The 12345-nt window shown below is 50.8% G+C and overlaps 1 protein-coding gene across 2 annotated transcripts in view; it reads left to right on the forward strand.

The window, feature by feature from the left end:
• RASGRF2 (Ras protein specific guanine nucleotide releasing factor 2) overlaps positions 1–12345 on the forward strand; it is a 1720695-nt gene that overhangs the window by 868815 nt on the left and 839535 nt on the right. The gene's annotated exons all lie outside the window — the stretch shown is intronic.

The raw sequence follows: 12345 nt of genomic DNA on the forward strand, positions 1-12345 counted from the left end.
GCGTGGAGTAAGGTTGGCCTGCCCTCCCATAGGAATGCATGGGGAATATCTGGGTCCCTGGTAGTTCCTGATGTGTGGGGAGTGCAGGCTCGAGTTTGGTATGTTTGAACTTGTGAGATTGAATGCTGCGTGATGATGTATGCGGCATGTATGTGTCTAGTGGGGAAGTGCCACTTCTAGACATTGGTGTGTGTGTGCAGTGAGGGTGCTGGCGTGTGATTGGCTGGAGCTGGCTGGCAAGCCTGGCTCCAGGAAGTCTGGATGGGTCTGCCCAGTGGTGAGTGGAGAGATTAGCATGAGTGATGTGAGGGAGGACTGCACCTGGTTCCTGAATAGGGCTGGACTTTCCCCACACAATGCTGGCTCCACCCCCTGTGGTGCGTCTAACAACCCTAACCTCCCTAGTGAATAAAAGGGGTAGTTGAGCACATCAAGGGTGCTCCGAAACCAGCTGCGACTGGTTTCTCCCCCACCCTGCACCTACAGACAAAGGGTTTCATAGTATAAGAAGGGGCTGTGTCCACATGAATGTGTTCTCTTCCAGGATCCTACCAGAGGGGGCTGCTGCTGTTGCTGAGGCCAGGAGGACCGCCACTTGGATTGCCTCCCTGCCTGGAGGCCCAGTGAGCTGGCTCTGGGCCCAGCCTTGCCACCCTGCCTACCTAAGAACTTTTGCTGAGGCTCTGCTTGATTGTAGCACTGGAAGCGCTTTATTTTCACTACTAAGCGCTGGAAAGCGCTTTGTGTGCCAAGCCGGTGCCCACCCGGCATTTGCCCGAGATTGCGGAGCATAGCGAGTGCCTACCTCGCTTTATATTTCAATTATTGAGGGAGCCTACCCCTCGTGAGTCTCACCGCATCACCGCCGCAGACCGGGACAGCCGAAAATCGCCGCCCGGCCCGCGACCAGGAAGCCAGGCAGGCCGGGGGCGGGACTGCGGGACACCCCTGTGACGTCATTCCCGGGCCGCACTGTGATTGGCTGCCGACCCGGGACCTGACTGGGAAGATGAGCGGAGCAGGGCTGCCGGTGCTTGCGGGGCTACCGTGAGGAGGGGAGAGCCCCGCACTGAGGAGTGAGCCCAGAGAGAGGAGCAGGAGCTCTTGGGATGAGCCCCGCCGCCCAGGACCGCCACCGGAGGAGTCAAGGAGCAGCCGTGAGTGCGGGAGGGCTGGAGGCTCAAGGCAAAGGTCAGAGCGGCCCCGGATGGCAGCGGGCCGCTCCAACGGTGTGTAGAGCCTGAGAAGGCTCCCGGGGGCATTTGTATTTACGAGCCTGCGAGGCTCGAGGCGGCATCTCTGTGTTTTTGAGTCCAGGAGGGACTCCAACGACGGCCGTATTTTGTGTCTCGAGCCCAGAGAGGCTTGTGGGGGCACATTTATTTCTGAGAACCCAGAGAGGCTCAAGAAGGTGCCACAGTGGTTTTAGAGCCCAGAGAGGCTCTAGGGGGCAATCAGTTGTTCCAGAGCCCCGAGAGGCTCAGAAGCGCCACAATTGTTTTAAGAGTCCAGCGAGGCTCCTGGGGGCATCAGTTCTCACGAGCCCTGAGAGGCTCTTGAGTGCCCCATTTGTTTAGAGCCCAGAGGGGCTCAGGGGACAGTGCTTTTGGCCAGAGCCTGCGAGGCTCCAGCGATGGCCCATCATTTGCTACACAGCTGCCCAGCACTTCGTGGGCAGCTGCCACGTTTAGGCCCCTGACATTGGGACACAGGGCGTCCTAGCCCCAACAAGGCCAGAGGGCCTAGGGACTGCCACAGGTTGTGGCTCATGTGAGTTTTGCGCAATTGCTTGTTCTTACACCTCTGAAGGTGTTTTGATGCATCATGTGTTTTCCTTCCTTACACCTCTGAATGTGTTTTGATGCATCATGTGTTTTCCTTCCTTACACCTCTGAATGTGTTTTGATGCATCATGTGTTCTTCCCTCCTTACACATCTGAATGTGTTTTGATGCATCATGTGTTTTTCTTTCCTACACCTCTGAATGTTAATGCATCATGTGTAATGTTCCTATGCTTATACCCCTAAATGTTGGTGATACTTAGGTGGTTGTTTTCTCCTAGTACAGGTGTTGCTAGTGAGGTCTTGGTTCCCTGCGCAATATTTTCCTAAGGTGGTTAGGGTTGCGTAGGAGGTACTTACCCTTTACCAGTAATTACTGGTTGTGTTCTAATTTGTGCTACAGTGGTTCTACATTCTATGTTCTATGTTCTAAGTGATATTCTAAGTGCTATTCCTAAAAAGTGATGATTCCTGACAGTGGTCCAGGTGGCCCTGTCTTGTACATATCCGCTGTAAATTCTGCCCGTGCCTGTTGGCACATTGTAAAATGTGTGTTCTTATCTAATGTGTTTTGGTATAATGCAAAGGCTATTTTTGTATAACCTTGTGTGGAGTTTCCTTTGTGGTGGGCCTTGGGTGTTGTTGCTGGGTGCGCACGCAAACACTTAACCTACATAGCCTCCAAGTTTAGCCTGGCTGCTCGCGTCATGTTACCTAGAGGGTGAGCAGGGGTTATCTTGGTGTGTGACTCCCTTGCCCTGACGTGGAAGTGGTGGTCTCTGACTGACTTTGGCGCAAGCCTTGCCAGCCAGAGATCCTGTTTCTAACATTGGTGGCAGGCGGTGAGGATCCGGATTTGTGTTTGCGTTGTACCGCAGTGGCAACGGGCCACACTACTAAAATCTCTGCATTTTAGATAATTACATGTTGGGGATTATTGTTCTTTGAAGTTCTAGTATTTCTTTTCCAAAGAGTGTCCAGTACATTTGTTCCCCATTCTGCTCCCAGAGTTTGGTACCTGTGTCACGTGTGGTCAGGTTGAGAAATCAGGGGTGGTAAAAACTGCCTTACCGGTCCAAGGGGGGGGGGGGGTGGATGAATGGTGTGATTCCATGGACACATGAGTGTGAGTTCTCTGGGGTAGAGAGCTTGCTGAAATACTTTGAACTGTGTACTCTTGTTTCAGCTCAGACTGTTAGGTCCCCTGTGTTGCACGTGTCTGTGAGCATCCTGCCAAGATGGAATCTTCTTTTAACTTATGTGGTCTGTTTAAGTACAGTATGCATGAGTTGGTACAGTTTTGTGAGGAGAGAGACATCACAGTGAATGAGTCAGACACCCAGTCCAAGCTTAGGAATAACCTGATCCTATGGCAGAAGGATGACTGGGAACGTGAGCACAGTGAGAAAGAGAGGGCCTTGCACCATGAGGGTGGTGGGTCTGAGGGGAGCCCTGAAGAGTCTGAAGAGGAGGATGAGGATGACAGTGAATGGGCACCAGCAGATAGTGAGGACCCCATAGATAGGGAGTCCCTTGCTGGGTCCAGTGTCAGATGCAGCACCCCATTCCTTCCCCTGTCCCCAGATGAGTGGTTGGATAGGAGGGAAGAGAGGGAGCACCAGCTGGCTTTGGAGAAGCTCAGGTTAGAGCATGCCAAGGAGATAGCACAGCTGGGTGTGCAGTAGAGGATTGCAGAGGCTGAGAGGGCCTTGGCCAGGGAGAAGATAGCCCTAGAGGGTAGGGTATCCTCTGACCGCAATTATAGTTTTCTGGATTCCCCAGGGAGGGTTGGATCCAGTGGTGGCAGCAATAGAGAGTTCAGTGCAGGAGGTCCCAGTCCCCTTCTCCAAAGAATAGTACCTTGTTCCCGAGAGGACACGTACAGGTTGAAGTTCAGGGGCAGTAGGAACTGCCTCACCAGGATTGGGGGGATTTTGTGGATGATTGTCGTGATGCACTGCTTGATTGGTTAGAGGTTCACGACGAACCTGATTTTGATGGACTGCTCAACCTGGTTATCAGAGAGCACCTGCTCAATTGTTTTGTGCCAGAGTTGCGCCAACACCTGTCGAGGGGTGACTACGTTTGTCCTTGGGACATTGCAAAGGAAGCAGACCGCTGGGAATGTGCCAGAGGTTCTGACACGTCATTGGTGAGTGAACCCGAGAGTAGTGGTTCAGGTATCTTCCAGCCCAGCGTGGTGGAAGAGGCTCAGAGTAGCCCAGCTAGGTCCCAGTGTAGCGAGAGGGGTGTAGGGGCTCACGTCTTGTCTCAGTGGAGTAGGAGTGAGTGGGGGACTGAGTGTTCCCAGGTGCCCGAAACCCAGTCTCAGAACCTGGATGGTTTCTTGAGGGAACACCAGGTTGGGAAACTAGGCTGTCCTGGTAGACCCCTTGAGGGGGATCTCCTAGTGTCTAGAGTACCTGGAGTATCTTTAAATAGTGTTCCAGTGGTTCTAGTGTCCGGCAGTGCCACTCCAGTTGGGGGGGCACAGAAGTCCGAAGTGAGGAGTGAATGTGGGATGTGTTCCCCAGTGGGAGAACCAGTGGGTCAGGGACTAGCCAGTTGGGCTACGTTCCCTTGGAGTGACCATGGTGACACTACTTCTGTTCTGGGGGATCCTCCCGCACTGTCAGGTGAACAGGGGACGGGAGATCTGCGCCAGACAGACAGTCACACAGCACATGAGTCATGTGTTAGCCTCAGGGGGATGGTGATTGAGTCCCCAGAAGTCCTGGACTGCCAGGCAATTATCCCACCTAGGGGTTTAAACTGAGGTTTGGGAGGCCAGGTTCAGGATCGGGCTGACCTGAAGGGTGGGACGTCTGTAACCAGAGTCCTGGCCAGTGCCTCTTCCAGGGGTACCTCTCCAGTTGGGAGGGTGCAGAACTCTGGAAGGGGGTGCAGAGGGTGGGAGAGCCCACCTCTGACCCCGGTGCAACCTGAGGGGTTAAACCCTGGGTTGGAATGGCGTTCTAGGTGCACCCCTCGTCAGAGGTGGAGGAACCTTAGAAGAAGAGGTAGGGGGAGGAGAGCCTTCCCTGAGACTCCTGGTCCGCCTGAGGGTGTAGACCCTAGGCTGGAGAACCAGTGGCAGTCTAGCCCTGTCTTACAGACAGGAAGAGTGGAGAATGGCTACTATGTGCCAGGGGTTACTACCCCCCACTCTGTGGATAGGCAAGGACCGGTGGCACCTGGGTGGCCCAGGGCCTGGTCCTGGCCGCGGACAGCTTGGGAGTACCAGTGGGGTAGCCCCGTTGTTCCGGATGGTGGTTTTAGAAGGAATCCCAGGAGTTCACAGTGGCGTGGAACAGGACGGTGTCCCGGCAGTGGCGGGCCCGTGTCCGTGTTCTATCGCCCAAAGCAGGGAAGCCCATCACGGTGGTGATCGGTCTACCCTGCGTTTTAGCTGGAAGGGGGTTGTGTTGGACCCGAGCCTCTTTGGCAGGTTCACCCCTGAACTTTTTGCTTTTGATGGCGACCTGGCGTTCATGATTTCTGGCTTGGCGCACTCTTTCCCTGGGTCCCAGGGTAAAGTGCGTGCGTGGAGTAAGGTTGGCCTGCCCTCCCATAGGAATGCATGGGGAATATCTGGGTCCCTGGTAGTTCCTGATGTGTGGGGAGTGCAGGCTCGAGTTTGGTATGTGCGAACTCGTGAGATTGAATGCTGTGTGATGATGTATGTGGCAAGTATGTGTCTAGTGGGGAAGTGCCACTTCTAGACATTGGTGTGTGTGTGTGCAGTCAGGGTGCTGGCGTGTGATTGGCTGGAGCTGGCTGGCAAGCCTGGCTCCAGGAAGTCTGGATGGATCTGCCCAGTGGTGAGTGGAGAGATTAGCATGAGTGATGTGAGGGAGGGCTGCATCTGGTTCCTGAATAGGGCTGGGCTTTCCCCACACAATGCCGGCTCCACCCCCTGTGGTGTGTCTAACGACCCTAGCCTCACTAGTGAATGAAAGGGGTGGTTGAGCACATCAAGGGTGCTCCAAAACCAGCTGCGACTGGTTTCTCCCCCACCCTGCACCTACAGACAAAGGGTTTCATAGTATAAGAAGGGGCTGTGTCCCCATGAATGTGTTCTCTTCCAGGATCCTACCAGAGGGGGCTGCTGCTGGGGCCAGGAGGACCGCCACTTGGATTGCCTCCCTGCCTGGAGGCCCAGTGAGCTGGCTCTGGACCCAGCCTTGCCCCCCTGCCTACCGAAGAACTTTTGCTGAGGCTCTGCTTGCTTGTAGCGCTGGGAGCGCTTTATTTTCACTACTAAGCGCTGGGAGCGCTTTTGTTTTCATCTAGCGCTGGGAAGCGCTTTGTGTGCCAGGCCGGTGCACACCCGGCATTTGCCCGAGATTGTGGAGCATAGCGAGTGCCTACCTCGCTTTCTATTTCAATTACTGAGGGAGCCCACCCCACGTGAGTCTCACCGCATCACCGCCGCAGCCCGGGACAGCCGAAAATCGCAGCCTGGCCCACGACCAGGAAGTCCGGCAGGCCGGGGGCGGGACTGCGGGACACCCCCGTGACGTCATTCCCGGGCCGCGCTGTGATTGGCTGCCGGCCTGGGACCTGACTGGGAAGACGAGCGGAGCAGGGCTGCCGGTGCTTGCGGGGCTCCCGTGAGGAGGGAAGAGCCCCGCACCGAGGAGCGAGCCCAGAGAGAGGAGCAGGAGCTCTTGGGATGAGCCCCGCTGCCCAGGACCGCCACCGGAGGAGTCAAGGAGCAGCCGGTGAGTGCGGGAGGGCTGGAGGCTCAGAGCAAAGGTCAGAGCGGCCCCGGGTGGCAGCCGGCCGCTCCAACGGTGTGTAGAGCCTGGGAAGGCTCCCGTGGGCATTTGTATTTACGAGCCTGCGAGGCTCGAGGCGGCATCTCTGTGTTTTTGAGTCCAGGAGGGACTCCAACGACGGCCGCATTTTGTGTCTCGAGCCCAGAGAGGCTCGTGGGGGCTCATTTATTTCTGAGAGCCCAGGGAGGCTCAAGAAGGCGCCACAGTGGTTTTAGAGCCCAGCGAGGCTCTAGAGGGCAATCGGTTGTTCCAGAGCCCCGAGAGGCTCAGAAGCGCCACAATTGTTTTAAGAGTCCAGCGAGGCTCCTGGGCGCATCAGTTCTCACGAGCCCTGAGAGGTTCTTGAGTGCCCCATTTGTTTAGAGCCCAGAGGGGCTCAGGGGACAGTGCTTTTGGCCAGAGCCTGCGAGGCTCCAGCGTTGGCCCATCATTATCTACACAGCTGCCCAGCACTTTGTGGGCAGCTGCCACGTTTAGGCCCCTGACATTGGGACACACGGCGACCTAGCCCCATCAAGGCCAGAGGGCCTAGGGACTGCCACAGGTTGTGGCTCATGTGAGTTTTGCGCAATTGCTTGTTCTTACACCTCTGAATGTGTTTTGATGCATCATGTGTTTTCCTTCCTTACACCTCTGAATGTGTTTTGATGCATCATGTGTTTTCCTTCCTTACACCTCTGAATGTGTTTTGATGCATCATGTGTTTTTCCCTCCTTACACCTCTGAATGTGTTTTGATGCATCATGTGTTTTTCTTTCCTACACCTCTGAATGTTAATGCATCATGTGTAATGTTCCTATGCTTATACCCCTAAATGTTGGTGATACTTAGGTGGTTGTTTTCTCCTAGTACAGGTGTTGCTAGTGAGGTCTTGGTTCCCTGCGCAATATTTTCCTAAGGTGGTTAGGGTTGCGTAGGAGGTACTTACCCTTTACCAGTAATTACTGGTTGTGTGCTAATTTGTGCTACAGTGGTTCTACATTCTATGTTCTAAGTGATATTCTAAGTGCTATTCCTAAAAAGTGACGATTCCTTACAGTGGTCCAGGTGGCCCTCTCTTGTACATATCCCCTGTAAATTCTGCCCGTGCCTGTTGGCACATTGTAAAATGTGTGTTCTTATCTAATGTGTTTTGGTATAATACAAAGGCTATTTTTGTATAACCTTGTGTGGAGTTTCCTTTGTGGTGGGCCTTGGGTGTTGTTGCTGGGTGCGCGCGCAAACACTTAACCGACATAGCCTCCAAGTTTAGCCTGGCTGCTCGCGTCACGTTACCTAGAGGGTGAGCAGGGGTTATCTTGGTGTGTGACTCCCTTGCCCTGACGTGGAAGTGGTGGTCTCTGACTGACTTTGGCGCAAGCCTTGCCAGCCAGAGATCCCGTTTCTAACAGTAACTAAAGAATGGAAAGAAAAAGAGCTCTGACAAAATAAAGCATTGGCCGTACAGTCCTGGCAGTGAAGAGCACTAACCTTTTGTTAAATGTGCACACATGTGATTAGTCAAAATAACTCCACTCACAGTTCAGGAGATCCAGTAGTTGAGGTTGGGTGACCAAACCTATATGTTGTATGCTGTGGTGTGCAGAAGCAAAATGTGACTAACAGGTAGCCAGGCCAAAAGATGAAAAAGACTTGCCCAAAGCTCCTCTACGTATACACAGTTCTATATAGTTTTTGTTTTCTTTGTTATTATGGCATAGCTGTTACTAGCCCAAACCTAAAACTACACCTGTGCTGTCCACCCTAGAACAAGGGTATATGTAAGGAAGCAAAATAATCTGTAAATTAATGTCACTCACCTATAGTAATGAAGCATACAAAACTATTTCTGTAAAAGCTATACATCTCAATAAAGACAATACAATCAATTACCCAAAACACTGAGGTCGTGTGAGTTTTGCCCTAGGTTCCCAACTCTCAGTAGGGACGATCTGTGAAGGTTAACTCAGTTGCAGTCTTTAAAAAAATCCCCTTATTGGTCTGCGTTTTTTACAAACGTGACTTTCAGCGCAAGAGGAAAATTGTATCTTTTGGATATATGCCCCTATTGTGTTCTAGTAGCTTTCCTACCTTTACAGGATGCTGTTCATTTTCTTTCTGGACATTTGGATTTCGCGAACTCGGGCTAGTGTGATCCGCCAGGCTACTTTGTGAATGAGGAGCAAAGGCCTACATTCTCAACAAATAAGACCAAATGTTCACAGACCCACTGTGCTGTATAGATTTTACCACATTGTTCACAGTAAGCAAGTCCACAACTCGTCATGGAGACTTATTCATTGGGAAAGGCCTGGAGGCTCAAATCACCAGTGCACAGCCTACTCCTAGTTGCAATACAGAATATACATTTTTAGCCATACCAGGATGTGCCATTCCAGGAATGGAACACTCCTTCGATGAGCATGCAGTAACATGGCGCGCTGTTGGGATGGCCCAATGAGCAAGCCTAGTCACCGTTCCACCAGGCTAAATGACATTTTCCACTGCAAATGTTTGGGGATGGATTGTTGGATACAGATTTTAAATGACTATGCGGGTCAGAATCAGGAACACCCCTTTAACTGGGCGGAGCACTGACCGCATCGAACTCAAGTTTCCCTTTGTTCATTCTGAAATTGGGGGTGGGTTGGGGAGGGGGTAGTGGGGGACGCTGAGTTTCTGTCAGTATATTCCACTTTTATGCCAAATAAGAATTGTCTTCAACCTTGGAACAAGCAAAATGTATGTAGTATCAGGGAAAGGTTCTGGAACAATTTGTGATCTCAGAAGGGACATACTTCCCTCCATAATCTTCCCAATACTCTCCTTATGCCACAAATGCAGACCGAGGTCTTGGCATCCAGGTACTGAGCGCCTCCTTCCCGCAGGTTGCTGTATGCGGCATAACATCACACATAATTCTTTTAGTATTCTTGGGACCTCACGGTCTTGTCAATTGTTTTATCCAACTGCTGTACACCAAAATGTTTGTTAAAAAGGCTGTTTTGTGGAGAACAATAAAGGTACGCAATTATGTTGCTGATTCAAAACCTTTGTTGCATCACCATACACACTAACATTAAGGCCATAGATAAACCTGACCATTTTAAAGCTACCTTTTTAGCCACCTTTAATTTGAACAACATCAAATACACATCCTTCCACTCATGCCCTACATAAATCAACTTATTAACTCAACTTTTTATCTCACCACACCCTTCTGATTCTTGACCAATGAACTCTAAACTTTCCCAGCACCCCACTCCTCTCCGAACTGATCCCCCTGCTCAGCAGCGTAACCAATTTGGTGTAATTCCTAAAACGGACTGTAAACCTGCCCCAGGGGAGTTTTCCTGCACCTTCCTTCTCTGAAATATGTTCATACCACAACCATTCTCCTATCGATCTAGCCAGTGCATCTCTCAGCTGCATATGGAATAAGTCCACACCTATTACTTACAAGTGCACCCATCATCATCGGAAAAATTGCCTCTCCTCGAATTTACTATCAGGGTGCAGGATGCTGGTTATTCCCCCTTTCCTACAGAAGATTTTAATTTCTCCATTTATCAATAGCAGCTGACCCTCTCCATTCACAACTCTGTTCACAAAAAAGCTGAGTCTAAGTATAAACTTTTCTGCTTTTTGAGGCCGTTCCATGTGCTTTTTCAAGGCCAAGCCATTCAAGTGGGCTAAATCGTTTACTCCATGCAAATAAGTAACACACCTGGACAGCCCCAGGTATTAAACAACCACACACCAATAAGTAACAGCCTGCCCCATCCCATACCCTCCTCCTTACACCATCTTACCTGTATTCTCATATCATCAAACTCCACCAGTGTCTGCTCCGCCTGCCTTGCCACCTATTTTACAAACGTGAGCGCAAACCATACCGCTACATAACGCCTCTCCAGCCTAGAACACAACCTGCAAATTAACAAGTACAACAGCAACTAACAGTATGAATTCAAAACAATAACACCTCCCCCACATATTTTTTGTAACATTCCGATTTCCATTTTCCCAGTCTCCTTGTCATTTCTTCTGTGCACCCTCTTGCCCCTGCTTAAGTAGTTGCTACAATCCTGAAAGAATGTGTCAAAAGCTTCTCAGCCAACAAAATGAATAACTACAACACTTTGCATAACACCTCAAGGGGTTGGAAATTAGTACGCTTGGAGCCATCTTGGTGTAGGGTGAAGAGAACTGAGGATACGAAAAAGAGCGAAAATAACAAAGGTGAGAGAGTGGAGTAGCCAGTTAAGAACTATAGCAAGAGCAAAGTCTTTTTATACTCTCTCTGCCTCTAGAAACCCAGAAGTGTATCTGCTAGGGTGTACTTGGTAATTCAGTCATAAAACTGGATAGTAGGATAATTCTTTACGAGCAAAGGTTTATTGAGCTGAATGGCATCTCAAGTCCAAGTGGCTTCAGCATATCTGACATAACGTTTATAAGCACAGGTAGATAAACCTTCCCCCAGCAATGGAAACTAATAGATAATTTGGGTCTCAAGCACTAACAGTGTGACTCTTCCTGGTACAACAGATAGTACTAGCCAAGCATAGGCATTCTTCCACCACAGACTTGACATCTGCCAAATGCCATTTATAATTTCATGTATTAGACCCTGAACGTGTGCAAGTGCCACAGTAGTGAATTCACGTGATCTAAACTATATGGAGTAGGTCGGGTTTCATGATTTCAGCCTAGATGCTCACAAGGACTGGTCCTTGTCGTGTCCTCAACGCAATAACGACAGACACGATATATACTTTTAATGTAGAGCTTTATTGTCTACCTCTTGGTCGGTCCCTGTTCCTACCATAACTCACCCTTATCCTGTCTATCCTCCTCCTCTTCCCCAGCTAGCTCCACCCACCCAACTACTAGACTGCTGACTACATAACATCTCCCCCTTTCTTAACAAAATGAAATTAACTTCTACCAAGTTCGCACTTGTCCACTCAGCCCCATGAATCGGCAGACAGTCTGTTTGGGCCAGAGGAAGGTGTCCCCATGCATGAGTTCAGATTCAATCCGGTCTTCAAGCATCAGTAGGGTCGAATCAGTGATGGTCCTGTCTTTGGTCGATCCTTCTGTTGTCTCAACACAGACATCTTTGACCACAGGAGCGCTTTCTTGAAAATGTGAGACATTGTGCATGAACTGCTCGTTCTCAGAGTCCACAGTCACGATATCTTTTTGCTGTGTGACTACTGATATCTCGGCGTGGCAGTGGCGGTCATTTCTCCATTGTGGCACTTGTTTTTCTAAGCATCCGTTTGTGAGTTCACTTCTTTTGTCCATTCGGTCAAGGGCATCAATGCTCTCATGCCCACGACCCTGCATATTGGACAATAGAACACTGAGTGTCCTGGTTCGGTTTTGGGACTCATATGCAGGCTCTATTGTTCCTATCTGCTCCCACTCGCGTTTGTCAGTGTTAAACTCCTTGAGCATTGGGGCATGGGCACGTTCCGTTCTCGTCCCCTCTTGTCTTCGTGATGCTGATCCATCTTTGCCAACACACCTTGTCTCCTTGACGGAGTGATGAGACGGTCCTTTTTCCCGCCAATGTACAGTGTCCCATATGGTTGTCTTTCTTCCGAAAGCCCTTGGAGTCAGCCTCGCAAACCCCGTCAGGGGTGACGGTATCCTCCTCAGGTCCGGATAAGACTGCAATGGACCGGACAAGTTGCTTGACGAGGTGATCGATTGTTCCGAGCCATCGGCGTGAGATGTGTTGCTTTGGATGGGTGGAACAGTCTCTGAGTCCAATGTCCGCTCAGGTGATCGA

This window comes from Lissotriton helveticus, chromosome 2_1 (assembly GCF_964261635.1).
Source record: "Lissotriton helveticus chromosome 2_1, aLisHel1.1, whole genome shotgun sequence".
In the NCBI taxonomy this organism is placed as follows: Eukaryota; Metazoa; Chordata; class Amphibia; order Caudata; family Salamandridae; genus Lissotriton; species Lissotriton helveticus.